Source organism: Benincasa hispida, chromosome 11, assembly GCF_027475165.1.
Source record: "Benincasa hispida cultivar pf3 chromosome 11, pf3_genome.v1.1, whole genome shotgun sequence".
Taxonomy (NCBI): Eukaryota; Viridiplantae; Streptophyta; class Magnoliopsida; order Cucurbitales; family Cucurbitaceae; genus Benincasa; species Benincasa hispida.
In genome coordinates, this window is record NC_143488.1 from 42,553,668 (window position 1) to 42,577,058 (window position 23,391).

The window sequence follows — 23,391 nt, forward strand, 5'->3', positions numbered from 1 at the left end:
GTCTGATCTTATAAAAACTCCTTTGTGTAGAATATCCCCGCTCACATGTCTCCACATGAATATTCAGGTTCAGATCATTTGTAGCACTTTACTATAATTGTACCACCTACACAACGGGTCATACTCGTAATGTCACCAGGATAAGGTATTCAACCTTATCCATCTACTATAGACCATTTAGGCTATCATTTAAACATGATCCACCTGTATGTCTCTACATACATGTTTAAGCTACAAGATAACCTTGAATGTTAGTTTATTGGTTTTTGGTTGATGCGACTAATTTTGAAATAAAACATCAAATATTTTATTAAATAAATAAAAAGTTTGTACATTATGGGACCCTACGAGATTTAGGGCATCAACTCTAATACTCTCTTCACTATAGATATATTTCTATTCACTTGATTTAACCATAACCAGTAAGGCGACCCTTCATGGTTTGTTCGTAATAACGGCTAGGTCAAATGCTGTTTTACCCACGAAATTACATCTTGCTTCTTAAGCCTCACTGATCCTCTAATGAACAATTGATTTTTGATCCAATCACGAAATCGAGTCTCTCTTAGGCCAATGAAAGGGTGGGGCCCCTTGTTCAAGACCTGGAATCAGTAATTAAGAGAACAACCTCTCTACTATCCCTAAATCGGGTAGGTGTCAATTCCGTTTTGCACCTTATATCCTCAGCTATTTACCCGATCTTACCCCTGAAATGGGAGGCTTATTGAATCGGCGTTGTTGAGCCAACCCTCATCTATGCAAATCTAAGAATAATCTCGAATAAACAGGAGTTCATAGTCAGCTCAGGATTAAGGTGGAGTTACCTAGGTCATTGATTTGAAACAGTCGGTTTTAAATAATAAACAACGTTATAAAGTAAGAGTGACTTATTTCTTCGTCTGATCTTATGCAAACTCATTGCATAGGATGCCCTCGCTTCTCATGTCATTACATTAACGAATCAGGATCACTTTGTTTATAATACTTACAACAAATTGTAACAACTACAGAGTGGATTGTATCTAATAGTATTATCAAAATATGAAACCCAACCTTATTCATATACTATATACCGTTTTGGCTGTTTACTCGAACTTGATCCATCTTTAATTCACCACATAAAGTTCAAATATTCATATAATAGTCATGGATCTTTAGTTTATTTGATTTAGTCTTTACATGTGCAATTTACATATTCAACAACAGTTTTATGGAATAAATGTAAATGACATCTTTATTGATTATAGAAAATGTTTAACATTACAAACTGTGTGTTTTAGGAAATATACCCAACACCAAAGAAGTTGGAATGTCGTTCAAAATTATTCCTATTCGTAGGATATCCCAAAGAATCGAAAGGTGGTCTGTTTTATGATCCTTAAGATAACAAATTATTTGTATCGACAAATGCTACATTTTTAAAGGAAGGCTACATGAGAGATCATCAACCTCACAACAAATTAGTATTGATTGAAATTTCCAAAGAAGCTATAGATAAACCAATAGAAGTTGTTGATTGGGCCGGTTCTTCAACAACAGTTGTTGATGAAGTCGATAATTCTGGTCAGTCACATCCTTCTCGAGAGCTAAAAGTGCCTCAACTTAGTGGGAGTGTTTTCCATTAGCCGGATCATTACATGGGTTTAATAGAAACTCAGGTTGTCATCCCCGATAACGACATTGAGGATCCATTGACCTATGAACAAGCATTGGATGATGTAGATTAAGACCAGTTGATCAAAGCTGTAGACCTCGAAATAGAGTCTATGTACTTCTATTCGGTCTGGGACATGTAGATCAACCGGATGGGGTAGAATCTATTGGTTATAAATAGATCTACAAAAGGAAACGAGACCATGCCGGTAACGTACAGACCTCTAAGGCCCCACTGGTGGCAAAGGATTATACCTAGAAATAGGAGGTACAATATGAAGAAACCTTCTCTCCTGTTGCCATGCTAAAGTCAGTTAGAATACTCTTGTCCACTGTCACATTTTATGGTTGTGAAATTTGGAAAATGGATGTCAAGACAACCTTTCTAAATGGCAATCTTAAAGAGAGTATCTGTATGGCTCAACCAGAAGAGTTCATTAAATAGGGTCAAGAACAAAAGGTTTGCAAGCTTAAACGATCCATTTATGTGTTAAAACAAGCATCTAGATCCTGAAACATAAGATTTGACATTGTGATCAAATCTTATGGCTTTGAACAGAATATTGACGAACCTTGTGTCTACAAGAAAATTGTCAAAACCACTGTAGCCTTCCTACTTTATATGTTGATGACATCCTAAAAATTGAGAATGATGTAGGATTCCTGATTGACGTTAAGCAATGGCTAGCAACCCAATTCTAAATGAAAGTTTTGGGAGAGGCTCAATATGTTCTTAGAATCCAAATTATTCGAAATTGCAAGAACAAAACATTTGCTCTGTCTCAACCATCGTATATAGACAGGATCTCGTCTAGATATAAGATGCAAAATTCTAAGAGGGGTTTGTTACCTTTAAGGCATGGAGTTCATCTGTCGAAGGAACAGTATCCTAAGATACCTTAAGAAGTTGAGGATGTGATACGTATTCCCTATGCATCAATAGTTGGTAGTCTGATGTATGTCATGTTATGTACATGATCTAATACATGTTATGTAGTGAGAATAGTCAGCAGGTATCGGTCCAATCTATAATATGATTATTGGACTGCCATTATCCTCAAATATCTTAGAAGAACGAGGGACTATATGCTCGTGTATAGTGCTAAGGATCTAATCCTTACAAGATACACTAACTTTGATTTTAAGATCAATAAAGATTCAAGGAAATCTACATCGGGATGAACGTTCACTCTAAAAGGAGGAACAATAGTTTAGAGGAGATAAAGGAAGGTTGTATTGCTGACTCCACCATGGAGGCTGAGTACGTAACTGCATGTGAAGCAGCAAATAAGGTTGTATGGCTTAACAAGTTCTTAACAGATTTGGAACTGGTTCCGAATATGCATTTACTTATCACCTTCTATTGTAATAACAGTGGTGCAGTTGAAAATTCTAAAGAACCCAAAAGCCATAAGCACGGAAAGCACATTGAGTACAAATATCATCTTATAATGGAAATTGCGCAATGAGTACATGTGATCATTAAAAAAATAGCCTGAGAGCACAACATTATCGATTTGTTTACAAAGGCCCTCACGACTAAAGTGTTTGAGGGTCCTCTAGTGAGTCTAGAACTACAAGTTATGTAAATTTAGGGCAAGTGCAAGAAATCATGGGTATATGATGCCCTAGTTTATTGTATTTATGTTTCTTCTCTCACATTCAACATTTTATGTAAGTGACTCCACTGAAGTTTTAGTCCAAATGGGAGTTTGTTTGGTCTTATGTCCTAAAACTTATGGTTTGTAAACAATAAACGAATTCTATTTTACAATAAAGTCATTATTGAGGTTTATTCAATAAAGATATTATTGAATATGTGAGTTGCATTTAAGAACCCTAAAATCCAATAAACTAAGAACCCTTGGTTATAGCATGAACAGAGACATAAAAGTGAATCAAGTTCGAGTAAATAGCCAAAATGGTCTATAGTATAAGGATAAGACTAGGTACCTTATCTTGGGGACACTATGGATACAGACCACTTTTTATTTTATACAAACAATGTGATCCTGAATCATTCATGTAAAGACATGTGAGTGAAGGTATCCTGCAATGAGTCTGCATAAGACCGGATCACGAAATAGTCACTTTTACTTTATAATGTTGTTTACTATTAAGACTAACTTTTTCAATACAATGACCTAGGTAACTTGATCTTAATCCTACGCTAACTATGAACTCCTGTTTATTCGGGATTATCCTTTAATCTGCATGAGTGAGAGTGGCCTGAGTTCGCCGACTCAATAAGCATACAATTTTGGGAATAGGATCGGGTAGATAGCTGGGGACATGTTCTGCAAGATGAAACTCATTCCTATATGATTTTAAGGATAGTAGATAAGTTGTTCTCTTAAGTGCTAACCACGAGTCTTGAACAAGGAGCCCCACCCTCTCATTAGCCCGAGAGGGACTCAATTTGGTGGTTAGACCATAAACCAATTGTCCATTAGAGGATTAATAGGGACTTAAAGAACAAGATGTAATTATAGGGGTCAAACGGTAATTTTGATCCAATTGTAATTATGAATAACCTGTAAAGGATCGACTTACTAACCATGGTTATATCAAGTGAACAGAAATATATCTACAGTGAAGGGAGTGCAGCTAGTGGGCTATAGTGGAGTGTCCCAGTAGTTAACGAATGTTGGTTAACTAGGTTAAAAAGTTTAGCTGGTCAATCTCAGATCATGGAGCTCATGATCTATAGATCTATTAGGTCCCCCTACTAGCTCATATACGACTAAACCTTAGAATAGTGTGATGAGAAAATTTGAAACGTTCAGATTTTATTTAAGAAAGTAAGTGTTAATTATATTTGATATACTTAGCAACTTATAGTTTAATTGTGAATTAAACAATATGGAGGATTGAAAATTTTTAAATATAATTTAAATGTAAAATTTTTAAATATAATTTAAATGTTGTACACACAAATAGAGATTCATAATCGGAATTGGTGTTAATTATTAATTTAATATTTGATATTAAATTAATATTATTAACTAAGTTATTTAATTAATTATTTCAAATTAATTTTATTTAAAATAATTTAATACTTGATATTAAATTTATATTAATTATTTATTTAAAATTAATTATTTGAATTAATTTTATTTAAAATTGGTTTTAAAGTTAATTTTAGGTAAAATTAATTATATGAATTAATTTAAATCCATTTGAAAATAAATTTTGTAAATTCAAAATTAAATGATTTTAAAGTTAGTAGGTTTTTCCCTCATTTACCTCTCTTAACCACCTCAAACCCACTAAATTACCTTTCAATTTATTGTCATTTTAAGGTTAATTTGATGTGCATGATTTCTTCTAATTGAGAATTTAGTTGGAAAAATTGACTTTTGAAGTTGAAAAATAACTCTCAAAACGATGGCTCCAAAACTCTCTCAATCTATTTTCTCCTTAAAATTCATCACAATTTTTGATCCCACAATCTGTTCTAAGCTAGAGAATAACAAGGAAGTGTTCATGATCAAATTCATTCAGAATATTGTTTCAATTTTGAGCTACATCAAGATTTGCTTTACAAACTCCATTTTTTGGTTTTGAACAACCATGCCTAATCCTTAAATTAATGTAGTTAGAGTGCTTTATATCCTAATTGCTTCCGCTTGCATGTTCTTTACTCTTACAGAAGGGTGGTCAAGTTATATTCAAGCTTGTTCATGACAATGTTGCTATGGAACTTAAGGAAACTCTTAGGTAAAGTTTCCAAAGTGAAGCTAACCTGATTGACCTCATCGATGATAGATCCGTCATCTCAACAATGTTAAAGTGGATCATCATGTTCAGAACATGTTCACAAACTTATGTCTCTTTTTTCATCTAAGAATTGAAAATGAACTTGAGAGCATCATGTTTTAGCTGTGTGGACAGTTGTCCAAAAATTCCTCTTAGGGACTCCATGATCTCACGGGCCGTGAGCATGGACTCATGCTTCTTGTTCAAAACTTCAGACAAGCTAGCCAAGAGATACGCTCAGGCTTTTTTATCTGCCTTAACCCGTCGCTCATATGCCTCTCGAACATTTTAGGATGCATTGGTAGCTGGGACTTAAGGACACACCTCAACCAGAATGAATAACAAGTCCTCAGTAATGAGCACAATATTAATAGTATTTTTTCCAGCTCGTATAGTTATCATCATTTAAATTATCAATAGAAAGCAGGTTTAAAGTAACGATCATCATTTTAAAAATTTTGAAACCATACAATTTATTTATATTAGTTATTAAACGTCTTACTTAATTATATAACCAATTAATTTATAAATTCTAATGTATTCATGCGACATTGATTTTGCAATGATGCTTCAGTGGGGCAGAGTAAAAGCCACTGTAGAGTGATCAATTACTCCTCTGAAGTGAGACAATATCAACTAATAACTACACCATAATAACTTTATTCCTATCATCAATAGTCACCACTGTTTGGTCCAGAAAATGCTAACTTGATTAACAATTTTTTGTAAGTGTAACCCCTCATTTTAAATTCTAGAATTCCACCCCCAATGAGTCCATCGTAAGAAAAAAAAAAAACTGTTTGGAGGAAAAACTAAAGCAATCCTATCTATTTCTAGAGTTTGAGTAAAAATCCATGCAAATTTCATTCATAGGGAGACACAAGCAAATGTGTCTTAAAGCCGAGTGTGAAAATTTACTTCAAGCTAATGAAGGAGACCGTGGGATGTGTTGACACACTTCCCTCTCCAACTTACTATAACCACTCTTTCTATTCACCTTGTTATTGACCTATGAAAACACCACCCATAGGGAGACATAAGCAAAGGTGCCTCAAGACCAAACATAGATCTCATGGTGTGAATTTTTTGGGAGAAACATGAAAGGAAAAATGAAGTATCATATACCCATTTTTCTCCCACTGAGTATTTTACCTAGGGTTATTTAACTTAGAAAATTTGGCTAATTAATTTTATTAAGTGTTTGTTAACTTTGCCGAAAGTAACATTTACATTAGATAGTTTAACAATGTTGATTACTGTTCATTAAACACTTTATCAAACTTTAATCATTCATTGCATGCTTATAATGAATCTATCTAATTCACTTTCCAGGTCTATTTCTGGGTAGGGGTTTTCATTTCCGCCAGCTTAAATACCCCAGCCTAGACAGAACTATCCTTAGACAAATGTCCCTTATAGATACATTTGTTACAAATTTAATCTTTTATGCATATCTAATTTAATCCTATTAAACTTAAAATATTAACATATTTCTAATCTTATTAGAAATATTTATTAAACATAGGTGTAATATGAAATTTATTTTAAACTATTAAAAAATATATGTTTTTAACCTATGTTAGCAGGCAACTTTGTAGATTTTAATTCTAATTTCATTTAACTTATAACTCCTATAAAGATTAAATGAAATAATTAAAACCTAATTATGCATCTACTTTTTCATCACATTACATACATAACAATTATATACTTTAGTAATGAAAATAAATTACATCCATACATCTAAACTATATTACAACATCTATAATATAAATAGTGCATGGGAATGTTATTTATGCATGCAATCATACTTAATAACATTTCTACAATATGATGCATGATCATGCTTAATATAATTCATGCAACTTTATAATATAACATTTATATAAAAAATGATGCATGAACAAAATGTATATCCTATGGTGGGATTTTTTTATATGACATATTCAAACAAAAATGACCATACACTAAATGCATAATTTAAAAGCATCAATTTTGACCAGGATTGGCTTCCTAACTTTTTAATTAAATTAATATAACAACTAAATTAATTATTATTCAAAAAATAAATAAATACATAATTATTACATTTAGTGATTATAAAATAAAGGAAAAAACCACCTGGAACACGAACTGCATGGAAATCGAACCGCTGGACCGACAGTTGAACCATTGAAACGTGCGCCTTTACGTCCAGACGCCACGGAGCATCGCAATGCTCTCTGCCAGCATTGCGACGTTGGCCTCGTTGTGATCGTTTCACATCGCGACGCTCCGTTCAACATTGTAACGTTGCGGTTAGAGCATTGTGATGTTGCCCTGACGTTGTAAGGCAGAATTCTTGCTGTTCATCACCCGTTCATCCGAATTTGACCAAAACTACTCCATCTTCCAACAAACTGAAGCCTGAACCTTGATAACGCAGAAAAGGAATACAAACTTGATAGCAAACGATTATGCCCAAAACAATGAGCCCTTTACATGTCAAATAAACAATAAATGGCAGAAAGTCTAAAACCAATCGCAAAAACATCCAAACGAGCGAACCACATTCAACATACATTTATGCAAAATCAAAATCCTGCCATTACTCTGAATTCCATTTTCAAAAATTAAAAGTGAGACTCAAAATACTATGCTTGGTACCAATTAAAAGGATACGTGAATATCCGCTGCAGAAGCAATCTTGTCCCATTTCTAATTTTATAGAACATACAAAAACATAGAGGACAAAAACAAGATATATACATAATTTAATGAAAATGGTTTTTATAGAAATTAAAGAGAAAAAGAGATCCGAGGATCACATACCCTTGAAGACTAAACTCTTCACGATTCTTTTCCGAATCTCGAATACAACAAAAACTTCAATCATGAAATTACAGCAACAAATTCCCAATCAATCGAACACCACCACGTGGAAACCTCGTATTCTTGGGGTTGATAATCTTTGAGATTTTGTGGGCTTCAAGATTGATTTTGGAATGGAATGATGATTAATTTGAGAAAAAGTAGAAAACAGAAAAATAACACCACTAACTTTTGTGTTCTAATTTGCATCATCTTAAATGCAAAAAGAAGATGATTCATATTCCATCTCTTTTTCACTTCCACTTTCATACACTTTCATACATTAAAATGAGAAAATAATGGGAGAAAAGTTATCAAATAACACCCTCTCTAATGATTGAATTATTAAGTTAAAAACCTTTAATTTAATTTATTTATATATATATATATATATATATATATATGGGGAACATAAACATAAAAAACATGAGCTAATGCCCAATGAATGGTAATGATATATGAACATATTCTTTCTCTTTAGAAAAATCATCAATGAAAACCAATAACAAATTTAAAATGTTAATAGGTCTATATATCAACAATCAATCAGCAATGTCATAAATATAAAACTCATTCATGAAACCACTATCAACACATAACACCGCAACATTTAGATCATCATTAACCCTTGAAACATATAAACTTTTTTAGCGATACGATCTATACATCTCAACATAATAACTAGTCAACCAACACATGCCACTTATTAATAGTCACATCCAATCTATCCTTGTATGTTTACCCTCCATTAAGTCATACATGCACGTAGAGTATCTTACTATTTCTATGTTAAGCCATATTTCAGCCTTAGAATTCAACATATCAAACTGACTCCGAGTTAAGCCATATTTCAGTCCTGGAGCAACGTTATGACCTCTGGGTTAAGCCATATTTCAGTCTAGAGCAAGGTTGTAACTTCTGGGTTAAGCCATATTTCAACCCCATAATCTAATAGATATTTGACTCCAAATTAAGCCATATTTCAGCCCAAAAGTCCTATCACTCACTCCCCCTCTCTGAGTTAAGCTATCTTTCAGCCTCAGGGTTTCATCAATCAAATAGAGATGTTCATAATTCTAGTAAGTCAGTGAAATACATAGGAAACATTCATACACAACTCATCATCCCAAACTTAGATTTCTCTCTGCCACACTGGCTCATGGAGACCCCTACAAGCTCGGGTGTACAGCTTTAGGGTTTTGAAACCTCTTTCCACAAACTTATACCAATCAAAAAAGCATTTCACACATTTCTTATTACATTATTAAACATATTTCTTATTACATTATCAAATTCAATAACAACAGGTCCATTTATAAACCATCACTCTCAATCACCATATCCTGTGGTATAAAACCACATTTCCAACAATCATCACAACATCCTTCCCTTGGAACACACAATTTCATTCTATACTCTTTATCAAATTTATTATTAAAACTTTGCTTGAATAACCTAGAGTTCAATCACATTCCAACATCCAAGTCATAAGAAATTCTTAATAATTAGAAATCATTGATCAAGCATATGGTTTTCATGAAAGAAGTGAGATTTTTAACTCAAATCACCATATTATAGTACCATATATAGATTTTATATAGAAAACTTGAAAATAAACAATTCATGGATCAAACATACAGTTTATATCGAAAAGAATTGAAAAATAAACCACTCACAGTCACGAGAATGAGTTCCTTGATTATAAGCCTTCTCGATCTCAATTTGACCTAAAATAAGATCCTAGGGTTACTAGACACTTACAAGATGTCAAAACAACCCTAAAACAATCCTTAATGATTCCATGAGACCAATTGAATTCATTTTAAGCCCTAAATTTTCACATTTTGCTCTTTAACCCATTTTCCTCAGAATATCTAAAATGACCTGAAAATCATTTTAAAATCAAAATTTATTCATTTTAGTGTTAAAATATCAAGAAAATCTTAATTGGACTTCAAAAATGCTTACCAACACCCAAAATGGCCCAAAACAAGTCAATGACATCAAAATGGGGCATGGGCATGCATGTTGGCACATTGGGCATGCAATGTGGAAGTGCAAAAGGGTTGTGGGTGTACTGGGCATGCAAGGTGCGTGACAAGTGTGCTGATGGGTGTGCAAGGTGGGTGGCACTGCTAATGTCCTGTTCTAGGAAACCCTCATTTCACTTTAACCCAATTTTAATCCTACTTCAAGCAAATATTAGAACATACTTCCTTCATGAAATATGTTAACGAATCTTTAAACTAACTAACCTCAAAATGTTAGTGCTCAACTTCTCTCTACAACTCAGAATCTCTCTAGAACTTCACCTTGTTCGAATTTTCTAGTTTTACGGACAACCTTCACTATCTTCATGATTTCTCCACTTTTTTTTTTTTTTCTACTTCAAATCACTTCAGCAGTCCCAGATTAAACTCCCAACTCAATAAGCTTTAATTTCATTCAAAAATCATGAAAATGACTCGGGCGAATCAGAAGAACTAACCTTCCAAAAATACCTTTCATGTGTAGACAAATTATGCCTTTTCTTCATCCAATCATTTTGAAACAACTAATTGGTTGGTTGCTCTTTCATGTGGCTTTTCCTAATTTTTCCTCATCCTTTTCAGTCTTAAATGACTTATCAAATTAAATTGTTTTTAATTTTAGAAAATTAATCCAAAAATGCATTTTCAAACCCATATACTTCTCATCCTCACTCTAAGCTCACTTGTTACCTATTAAGTTTTATTGTTTTCTTTCTTTCTAACAATTAGCCAATTAGAACTCATATTCATTAGCTAATTGCCCAATCATGATAAATTACTCCAACAATCAATAATGTTACCGAGTTACTAGATAAATAAAAATATACTTGCATTGTAAAGTAATTTCCAACTACTGTCTTCAACATTTAACATCAAAACATGCTTATGTCATCTAATCCAAATGATTCATTTAAGTAAATTCTAAACTCACTTATTTTTGTTAATTCTAAGAATAAAAAATAGAAAATAAAAAAGAACAAGGACTTCCAAGTCAGTACCCTTTTTGTGAATTTTTTTCTCGAAATTCGACTGGAAGTCACTGAGAGAAAACTAAAAACGCATTAACACCTACGATAACATTAATATTCCCAAAATCCTTGAAACAAATAAGCCATAGCTAAATATTTCATTAATCATCTTTATACAGCACAACCATTACAACATCATTCTATAACATGTGACTTCTTCCAATCTTTTTTAAAGATTTCACCTAACATACATATAAACATTTTAAACCATTAACTAGTTTACCAGTTTTTCATAGCTTACTATTAATACATCCTAAAACTATTCATATATCATACAAAAACATTACCCATTAGTGAGGTATATATATATATCACATATTAAAATCATATATTATATCTAATATAACATATAACCTATATATTATATTATGTCACACATAATATAACCTATAGTTTAAGAGATGCTTTACCATATTCATTGATGATTGTAGTAAATATTGTTATGTATATTTATTACTTAGTAAACATGAAACCTTTAATATTCTTAAAACATATAGGGCAAAAGTTGAAAATAAAGTTGGGAAGAAAGTAAAAGTATTTAGATAAAATAAAAGTGGTGAATATGAAACATCCTATTAATAATAATACCATACAGAATTGAGACCAAAATTGGACCTAAGATAATTGATTGTGTCTTTATAGGTTATGCAACGCACAATATATCTTGTAGATTTATGGTGATTAAATAAAAAAATATCTGATACTATAATGATACCATTACAGAATCTATTGCAGTTGAATTCTTTAAGGATATATTTCCTTTAAAAAGGAAAGATACAAAATGGTTGGTGTCATAAGAACTTATGAGGCTAGCTCTTCAAAAGGTCAAGACGATCAGAATACTAAGTTTGGACCTAGAAGAAGCAAAAGAGCTAAAAAAGCTATTTCTTTTGTACATGATTTCATAACTTATATGATAGAAGATGAATCTTGATAACTTGTATTTCTATAAGTTATTGTGGCTTAGAGTTAGAATAATTAGAAGTCTTTTATGGGAAAATCACTATGATCATGAGAAAATATGGCAAAATTACGTTCCATGCATTCATTGAATCAAATAAAAGTTTCAATCACTAATCCAATGAAAATGTAGGAAAGCAGAAGAAAATAAAAAAGAAACAGCCTTGCGTTGAAAATGACTTACGGCAAAGAATAGTCATACGACAAAGATACATTAAATGCATGGTAGGGGACCACTGACAACTGCAGCAAGTGATGTGAAAAAGCTGTTTGACGCACCTTTGTGCTCCTGAGTGGCCATGTTAATTATTATTCTTTAAATAGAATGATCCCCACATCCAGCTATATATAATTGTGACCCTAAAAGAGAGAAGAGAGACATTCCATTTGACTTCATTCCCCAAAATAATTCCCTTGAAAATACCACCATTGAACCATTTCCATCTCTGTCGAGAACCAAAAGCTAGAAAACGTTATCTTCTTCCCTTCATGCTTCCATCATGCCTAGAGCATAGAAGAAGAAGCAGAAGCACATTCCAGTCAATAGGGAGCAAGACATTACTATTGGCAGCTTGCTCACCTTCTTCCATCATCTTTTTCCTTTCTGTTCTTACTTTCTATCAACTTTCTTAACATTCAATACACCATCAACTTCATATTTCTCTTCTTCTTCATTTTTACTTTTTCCATGAGGATAAGTAGCTAAACTCCAAGTGCGATGAGGTGAATTTAGCATCAATTTGATGAGCATAACTTAAATAGATGTTCATTTTGTTTAATGCATGTTCAGTGCTTAATCTTGATTCCATCTAGCTAATTGAATTAAGAAGTAATAGTTAACTACTCAAGAGAGTATGTAGTTGTGGACTTCATTAAATAAATTAAGAAGTACTTTTAGAGATAAAAACAACCTTAAGTTCAACTAATCTAAGCATGCATCATAGAGATATGATAGTGTCGCTAGCTCATCGAGAGGTGGAGATAATATGGAACCCTAGGAATAGAAAATTAGGAACCCAATTGTTGAGCCATAATATCAAATTCTAAGATCCCCAAGTAATTGATGTCAATTTAAAGGGAAAAACTAGAAATGGATTACCTTTTGATCAAAGACCAAGAGATAAAGAGAACTACTTACTTATTCTAAGTTTAAACACTCTACAAGCAAGATGATCAGACTTACCTGAATGTTCTTAGCATGCAACCATGATTCAAGAATTGCAAAAGATGGCGATCAGGCTTTGTCATCTACTAGAGAATTTTCATTTAGAGAAAACCCTAAAACTTATACATCCAAAAATTGTTTTGTACAACCTAATGGATAGGCTTTACATAGCCTCGCAAAACCCTAATGTGTGCCACATCATTGATTTAATAAAATAACAAAATTACCCTTATTTAACATGTTTATAAAGAATAAAATTAGAAACAATAAAACTATACTTAAATTAATAAAGAAAATATTAATAATAATTTGGAGCTCTATGGTTCATATCAGGAGAGTATGTCTAAGGTTAGGAACATGAGCTGAAACTTAATATTATGTACAAAGGATTGATGATATTCATCTCATCCCTATTTCTCTTATTTACAAATTTCTCTCCAATCACTACTGCAAGATCAACACTCTCCCTACCATTGAACTATTTTATTTACTGTCATTTCTTCGCATCTTTCCAAACACTACGTGAATATGCAAAACCTAGTAGAATAACATTACTAGATTCGTGTTAAACCTCAGTTTGACTTCTTTGATACCTATTCTTCGGTGACGAAGATTACATTTATAAGAATGTTAATTGCATTAGTAGCTTTACAAATTTTGGAAATACACCAAATAGATGTAAAAACTTCATTCTTAAATAGAGATGGTAATGAAGAAATTTATATGGAACAGTCTGAAGGGTTTGTATTTAAAGGACTTGAAGACAAAATTTGTAATCTTTTCAAATCTCTTTATGGGTTGAAATAAGCACCTAAAAAATGTCATGAAAACTTTCATCACACTTTGTTATCGAATGGATTTAAGATAAATGAGTGTGATAAATGTGTCTATACTAAAACCATAGATCAAGAATGTGTCATTGTTTAGCTGTATGTGGATGATATCTTTTTTAGAATATTCTAGACCTGTTGGTAATTTAGCGTACATAATGAATTGTACAATACCTAATATTTTGCCTATTCAAAAGGAAGGTTAGAAAGATATACTAGCAATCATGAGCATGATCATTAAAATGCTTTTATCAGAGTTTTAAGGTATTTAAATTACACTCTAGACTATAGATTGGATCATACGAGGTATCTACATGTATTGAAAGGATTTAATGATGCTAATTGGATCTTTGATAGCATGGAGACTAAATCAACCAATGAATATATTTTTACATTAGGTGGAGTAACTATATCATGGAAATCTTAAAAATAGATGTGGTTTGCATGTCTTACTATGGAATCAGAGCTTATACCTCTTGTTGAAATAAAAGAAGAATCTTAATGGCTTCAAAGTTTTCTTGAAGATATTTCATTATGGCCAAAGCCCATAAGCGCAATATGTATTTATTGTGAAAATTTAGCGACTTCTATGAGAGTCGAGAATAATGTCTATAATTGCAACTCATGACATATTAGACACAAACATAATTCGATAAGGCAATAGCTCTCTAATGGAGTAATTTCCATTCATTATGTGAAAAGAGAATATTGCAGATCCTTTGACGAAAGAATTGTTAAGGGAGCAAGTTGCATATTCATCGATGGAAATGGTGCTAAAGCCTATGAAATGAGTTATTTGGTGGTAACCTGACCTAGTTGACTGGAGATCCCAAGATCTAGGTTCAATAGATAACCTAGTTGGATAATTCTGTTGGGATTGGTGTCCTAAATCTCTTGTAATTTCGTAGTTTGTAAACTTTGTATAAACATATTGTTGTTAATAAAATGAGTGTTATTTTATAATCTAAACGGTCTGTAGTAGATGGATAAGATTGGGTACCTTATCCTGGTGACACTACAAATACGACCCGCTTTGTAGGTGTTACAAGTGTTGTGCTACAAATAATCTGATCTTGATCATTCATGTGGAGACGTGTGAGTGAGGGTATCTTGTACAAAATGTTTGTATAAGACTGGACCACGAAATGATTAGTCTCTTTATATAACACCGTTAATAATAGAGACTTACATTTCACTAGGATGAACATAAGTGACAAGACCTGAATCCTAAGTGAGTTGTGAACTCCTGCTCATGAAAGAGGTCCTTTGACTTGTATGGGTGAAAGTGGCTAGATTGGCAACTCAACAAGCCTACCATTTTAAGGATTCGTCTAATTGGGGAGCTGGGAACACAGCTACACAAAACAAAATTCACTCCTTCCTCGATGTAGGAGTAAGTAGATAAATTGCTCCCTTAAGGGTTGATTCCGAAGCTTGAACATAGTAGTCACACCCTCTTCTGGCCTAAGAGGGACTTGGTCATAGTTAGACTATGACTTATTGTTCATTAGAGGGATCAGTGGTACTTCAGAAGTTAGATATAACTAAAGGGGAAAAACGATAATTTTGGCCTAGCTGTACTTACGAGCAATTATAAAAGATCATCGTACTGCTGCTTGGTTATATCCAATGGACACATAAATTTATTTGTAGTGTGAAGAATGCAGCTTTCAGTCTTTAGTAGAATAATCGGTAGTTATCGGATGTTGGGTAATTTAATTAAAGAGTTTAATTAATTATCCAAGTACCGTTGGAGCTTCAATCTATAGGTCCATAAGATTCTCTCTATAGCTCAATAAATATTTAATTGAGAATTATTGGATTAATTTGAAGTGTTTAAATTAATTGAGAGAATTAATTATATATGAGATATAATTAATATAATGTATTTGATACATTATAATATAAGGTAATATGAGAGGAATTTGAATATAATTCAAATACTAATTATATGAATGAGATTCATGTAATTAAATTTAATATAAATATGATTTATATTAAATACCATAAATAAGTTGAGAGGACTTAAAATATTAATTATATGAATGAGATTCATATAAGTGAATTTAATATAAATATATTAAATGTCATGTATTGTTGAGAGAAAATATATCTATAGAATATACTGTATTTAATACAGTATGTAACTATAGATTATGTGTTCTATAGGATATAACATATAGTTTATATAAATATAATAAGGTTGTTATTGTATGTATAATTATTATTAATTTAATTGTATTGAATTAATATTAATTAATTAAAGGGAGGGAGTTACAACTTCCTCCCCCCATATTTCTCAGTCAATTACGTGGGTTGTTGTTGGATTCATCTTCTTCTTAAAAACACTAAGAGAAAGAGTTCTCTCTGGGGAAAAACTCACAGAGAAGAAAAGTTCTTCTCCTTCATCTCTTCCTCTCCATCTCCCTTCCCTCTTCCAAGGATTCAAGAAAAGCCCACAACTCTTACTTGAATCTTTTGTCCCAAGAGAATACAGAAGGTTCTAAGGGATGGTGTCCCTTTTGGAGAAGGAGATCCGTTTGTGACTTGTTCAAGGGATTCTTGAAGAAAGTGTTTTTCAAAGGTAAATGTTTCTGAAACTCTTAGTTTTCCTTTATTATTGCATGATATAATTTATGTAAATGCATATCTTGTTCTTGTTTTATTGCAAAACATAAATTCAATGAAAAATTAAAATTGGGTCAATCTTGTTTCCGTTCACGGTTCTCTCCAGTTAGAGTTCCTTGAATTGGTATCAGATGTTGGTTTTCTGATCCCAAATTTCATTCTTTTATTGAATCAATTTTATAGTGATGGTGGGTTTTACAAATTCTGCATTTTGTTTCATGTGATGAATGGTTGTGAATGTGGTTTTGTTGATGGATGTTTCAGGATAAGACACTTTGTTTTAAGTCTTTCTTTGTTTACAAATTTGGTTTGTAAAGGCCCCCGTCTTTTTGGGTATATTCTTGCTATAGAGTCTGTAATTCATAAGTTTGTGTTGCTCGTTCTGTTCCCAAGGAGCTTCAAAGAATTATTGCAGAGCACTGTTTCAATGAGGAAGACGAAGTAGTTCCACGAGATTGTGTAGCTACAGCTACACGATCATGCAACTTTTTCTAAATGATCATGTAGCTTTTGTTACACGATCGTGTAGCTAATGCTACAAGATCGTGTGGATTTTGCTACTCGATCATGTAGCATTTGCTACAAGATCGTGTAGACTTTGTTTTGCTATGCGACAGCACATCCAGTTTTCTACACGATCACTGCAGAGAGTTCGTTGAAGGGCTATTCAGTTCGACTAATTCAAGGCTTAGTTCACCTGTTTTGAACCAAATGACTCTTGCTTATGTAATAGTTAGCCTTTTAAATTTCCTTTTAGGTGTCCTATCCCGATCCATTAACTGTTAATGCAAATATACATATGATGTATTTTTTTTTTCTAATATGTCATATTATATGTCATATAGAATCAAAACCCACCATAGGTTATGCATTTATTTTCATGCATCATTTATATTATAAGTGTTATAATATATGTATATGCATGATTTAATATATTATAAGTGTTATACTATATGCTTGCATGCATAGATAACATAACCATGCATCATTTATATTATAACCGTTATAATATATAGTTTGAATGTATGTTGTTATTTAATTTCATTACTTTGTTATATATAAATGTTATGTATATTAGTAATGAAATAAAACATTGCATGATGCATGACATTACTTTAGATAATCTTATAAACATTATAATTTTATAAAGTATGTCAATCAATGCAATGTACGTTTTAATTTGTTTTATTTACTTTCTAAGAGATATAAATAAATCAAATTAGAAATTAAAATCAATAACTAAGAGTTGCAAGAGGTAAAATCATTTTTTAAAATAGTTTTAAAATATGGTTCACATAGACCTAAGTTCACAATTTTCTAATGTGATTAGAAATTAGATTAATCTTTTTTAATCGATTTAATAGGATTAAATTGATTTCAATAAAAGATTAAATTTGTAGCAAACATATCTATAAGGGACCTTTTGTCTAAGGCAGGTTCTATCTGGGCTAGGGTATTTAAGATGACGGAAATGGAACACCCTACCTGGGACCTACCTAGAAAGGTGAATTAGATAGATTTGCTACAAGCATGCAATTGTTGATTAACATTTATTAAAGTGTTTAGTGAATATTAATCAAAATGGTTTAACTTTCCAGAGTAAATGTTACTTTTGGGCAAACTTAAACAATCACTTAATAAAAATAATTAGTTGTATTTTTCCTAAGTAAATTAAACTCTAGGTTGATAAAATACTCTGTGGGAGGAAAAGATGTATATGATACGTCATTTTTCTACTCACCTTTCTCCCTTAATATTCACATCATGAGACTCATGCTTGGCCTTAAGGTGCTCTTGGAGCGTCCCCCTTCCGATAGTGTATGGGTTAATAACAAGTGAGAGAGGGATGTGCGTCAACATATCTTATAGTCTCTTTCATTGGTTTGCATCGAGAGGTCTTCTTGCATGACCTCGAGGTACCCTAGGAGTGTCCCCCTTCGGACAAACTCTAGATATGAATAGGATCGCTTTAGTTTTTTTCCCAATCAGTTTTTCCCTTCGTTGGCTCATTGGGTGGAACTCTAGGATCTAAAATGGAGGGTCACACTTACTAGATATTATTAAGCAAGTTAATGATTTCTTAACTGAATAAATGATGATTAATTGTTATAGGAATAAGAGTTATTCTGGTGTAATGATTGGTTGAGAGTATCTCAATTCAGTGAAGGGACAACCGACTACTCTTCGGTGGTTTTTGTCCTAAATTACTGAAGCATCATTGCAAAATTAGATGTTAAATGAGGTTCATTTAGATTTTGCTAAAACTGATTGGATTTTTTAAGAGTGATGCTAAAATAGAATGTAGATAAATGTGTTTATTTTTCAGCAAATATTTCAAATAGCGTTTTGTCGTTAGTTACCTTTTTTAGTTTGACTGAATTCAATTACACGATGTGGAAAGAATCCATTAAAACTTTTTCGTGGTAAACGTTCTCGAAATTTTCATGATTGAGGATTTTCCTCAAGTCCCAACCCCTGATGCACCACGAAATGTTTGTAATGCATATGAGATGTTGATGAAGGCTAATTCGACCGCCCGAGTTCACATTTTGGCAAGCATAACTGATGCATTGGCCAAAAGGTTTGAGAACATGGTCATTGCACATGAGATCATGGAATCAGTGCAAGAATTGTTTGAATGAAAGTTCTCACGATTCAAGCAAAACGGGATTGATAATAATGATACCAGTAGTGTCAGTTCCCAAGATTATCTCCAATCCATATTGAATGTCAAGTGACTAACAGAGAAAGCAATCGTTGCCAACTCTGATTAAGTTCATCGACGAGGACTTTCCTCTGAGATGAAACTTGGAGATTATGACTTGGGTTGTGGAGTTGATCCCAATACTCTCCAGAAAAGGAAGAACTCCAAAGAAAATAAATCTGATTTATTTGGCTTAGAGACGTGCTTAGTAGAGAATGATGATTCTGCCTGGATAATTGATTCAAGAGCTACTAACCACGTGTGTTCTTCCTATTAAAGATTTAATTCCTGGAAACAGTTAGAAGCTGGAGAGATTACTCTTAGAATCAGTACTGGTGAGGTCGTCTCACCTGTTGTTGTAGGCAAGCTTAAGTTATTTTTGGACAAGAAACGATATATGATATTAGATGACGTATATATAGTTCCTCATATCATAAGGAACCTAATTTCTGTTTCTTATCTAATTGAATAAAAATATTCCATATCCTTCTCTGAGAATAAAGTCTTTATTTTTAAGAATGGAATGAAGTTAGGTTTTGGTTCAATGGAAAATAACTAATATGTACTAAGTGAAGGATCTCTTAACAAAAAGTTCTATGAGTGTGTTCGGATCGCTCCAATTTCACAGTGACCAAAATACACAATAAACATTAAAACACATAGACATGCAAACGAACAGTTAATTAATGGTATGCTTTGAACAAAAATAACGAGGGAGAGAGTTCACATACCAGTTGAAGACGGTCTTTAAACTTTGGAACTCAACGCAGCGAAAAACTCTACCCGATCTACCAACGCCTAGTAGATACGTCGACTGCAGTAACACGAACAACCGCAAACTCACGAACACAACGGGGACGACATCACCAGAAAAGAGCCCCAGGTATTCTCAAAGTGAGAACCCAAAGCATGGTCTTTGGTAAGTTTGGTAGAGGAAGGAGGAAGAACAGATCGTGTAAGAGATAAGCAAGTGGGAGGGAAAAAGACGCTATCATATAGCAAGATGCTTGTCGTTTAGGAGAAAGTACACGATCGTGTAGATTTTATTGAACGATCATTTAGAAAATAGAAGGCGATCATTTATCAAACACGACACACTATACGATCGTTTAGGTAAGCTAACCAATCATTTAGGACTTAGTGTGCAATCGTTTAGATGCTAGGTAGACGATCGGTTAGGCGCTAAGCGACTATCGTATAGGCTCTCGATTTTAAGCGATCGATTACTTTTCACACCAACGTGCTCCTTCGATTTTTTTTCGGACGATTGATTCAAAATGAAACAAAATTCATTTTAATTCATCGGTTGCAATAACCAACGCAGTTCCCACTAATGCACGTCCGAGCGCTATTTTGGGTTAATTATCATATAATTAACCAATTAAAATACTAATAAATATAATCATATTATATTTTTATCCTATAGTTTGATATCACATATCTACTATAGTAATTTCTCCTCTACTTGATATAAATCATATTTATATCTAATTTTCTCCAAAATAATGTATCTCATAAATTTAGCCAATTATATCATATATAATTAACTAGTCCAATTATATCATATATAATCGAACTTCCTCTTGTCAATTTGAACATTTCAAATTAACCTAAACACTTATTCTCGACTTTATCCAAGCTACTCAGGGGACCTAATTGACCTGTGGCTCGAAGCTCCAACAGTGCGTTAATAGCTGACTAAACTCTTTAGCCACCAGATCCACCATTCAGTAATTGTCAGACATTTCACTAAAGACCAACAGTTGAACTCTTCTTACCACAGATATATTTCTATGTCCATCGGATATTACCAATCATGAGTACGATGACCCTTCACAGATGCTCGTAAGTACAGTTGGGCCAAATTACCGTTTTGCCCCTATAATTACATCTCACTCCTTAAGTAACACTGATTCTTCTAATGAACAATACAACATAGTCCAACTATTTGTGAACACCTCTCAGGCTAAGAGAAGGTGTGTGGCGTCACATCGTTCAAGTCCCAGAATCAGCCCTTAACGGAGCAATCTATCTACTTACCCCTACCTCGGGGAAGGAGCGAATTCCATCTTGTGTAGTTGGGTTCCCAGCACCTAAATCAGACGAATCCCCCAAAATGGTAGGTTTGAATTGGCAACCTGGCCACTCACACCCATACAAATGAAAGGATCGCCTTCAATGACAGGAGTTCCTAACTCACTCAAGATTGAGGTCATGCTACCTATGATCATCTTAGTAAAGTGAAGTCTTTGTCATGAACGGTGTTATATAACGAGACATTAACACTTTGTGGTCAGGTCTTATACAAACTCTTTGTATAGGACACCTCCGCTCGCATGTCCCTAACACGGATGATCAAGATCAAACCATCTGTGACAAGTCACCACACTTGTGACCATTCCACAAAGCATGCCGCATCCGTAGCGTTACCAAGATAAGGTTTCCCTCCTATATCCATATACTACAGACCATTTTGGTTATCATGCAATACATGGTCTATTTGTATGTCACCACATAAATGTTTGAGTCACATATAGATAACCAGGGATTTTATGATTATTGGTTTGTGGTAAAGCAAATAAAACAAGCAACTAAGCAAAATACAAGATGTGAAGTAAATATCAAATATTATACAATACAAGCATTCGTACAAACTGTTTAAAACTATAGGACACGAGACTTTAAGTCATCAACCCCAACACTAAGGCCATTAGTCATAAAAGTTGTGCTTAATATTGAAATTTTCAAAAAAATAACAAATGTAAAAAGACTGAGAATTTCTCTTAAAAAATACCCATCTTTGGCTTCTAAGGTTAGGTCATATCAATCTCAATAGGATTGAGAGGTTGGTAAAAAGTGGATTTGTAAATGGTTTAGAAGAAAAATCTTTACTAGTATGTGAGCCATGCCTTGAAGGTAAAATGACCAAACAACCTTTTACTGGAAAAGGTTATAGAGCCAATGAAACTTTGGAGATTATACATTCAGACCTCTGTGGTCCAATGAATGTAAAAGCACAAGGTGGGTATGAATATTTCATCTCTTTCATAGATGATTATTCTAGGTTTGGGTATCTATACCTAATGCAACATAACTCTGAAGCTCTTGAAAAGTTCGAGGAGTACAAGACTAAAGTTGAAAATTTGTTAGGTAAAAAAATAAAAAACACAACGATTTGATCGTTGTGGAGAGTATATGGACTTAAGATTCCAAACTATATGATAGAACATGGAATCATGTCCTAACTCTCAACCCTAGGTATACCTCAACAGAATGGTGTATCAGAAAGGAGAAACAAAACCTAGTTGGACATGGTTCGGTCTATGATGAATTATGCTCATCTTCTTCACTCATTTTGGGGATATGCAGTAGAGATTGTAGTTTATATTTTCAACAATATTCCATCAAAGAGTGTTTCTGAAACACCTTTTGAGTTATGGAGAGGTCGTAAAGGTAGTTTACGCCACTTCAGAATTTGGGGATGTCCAGCCCATGTGCTAATGGCAAACCCCAAAAAGTGTTGAGTTTTATGTCTTAAAATTCGTGGTTTGTAAACATTAAACTTATTCTAAAAATTCAATAAGTTGTTATTGAATATATGAATTACTTATTTCGTTTTAGAAATAAATCCAATAAACTAAAAGATCCATGACTATTACATGAGTACTTAAACTTTATGTGGAGACATAAAAGTGGATCAGGTTTGAGTAAATAGTCAAAATGGTCTATAGTATATGAATAAGGTTGGGTGCCTTATCCTGGTAACACTATTGGATACGGCCCA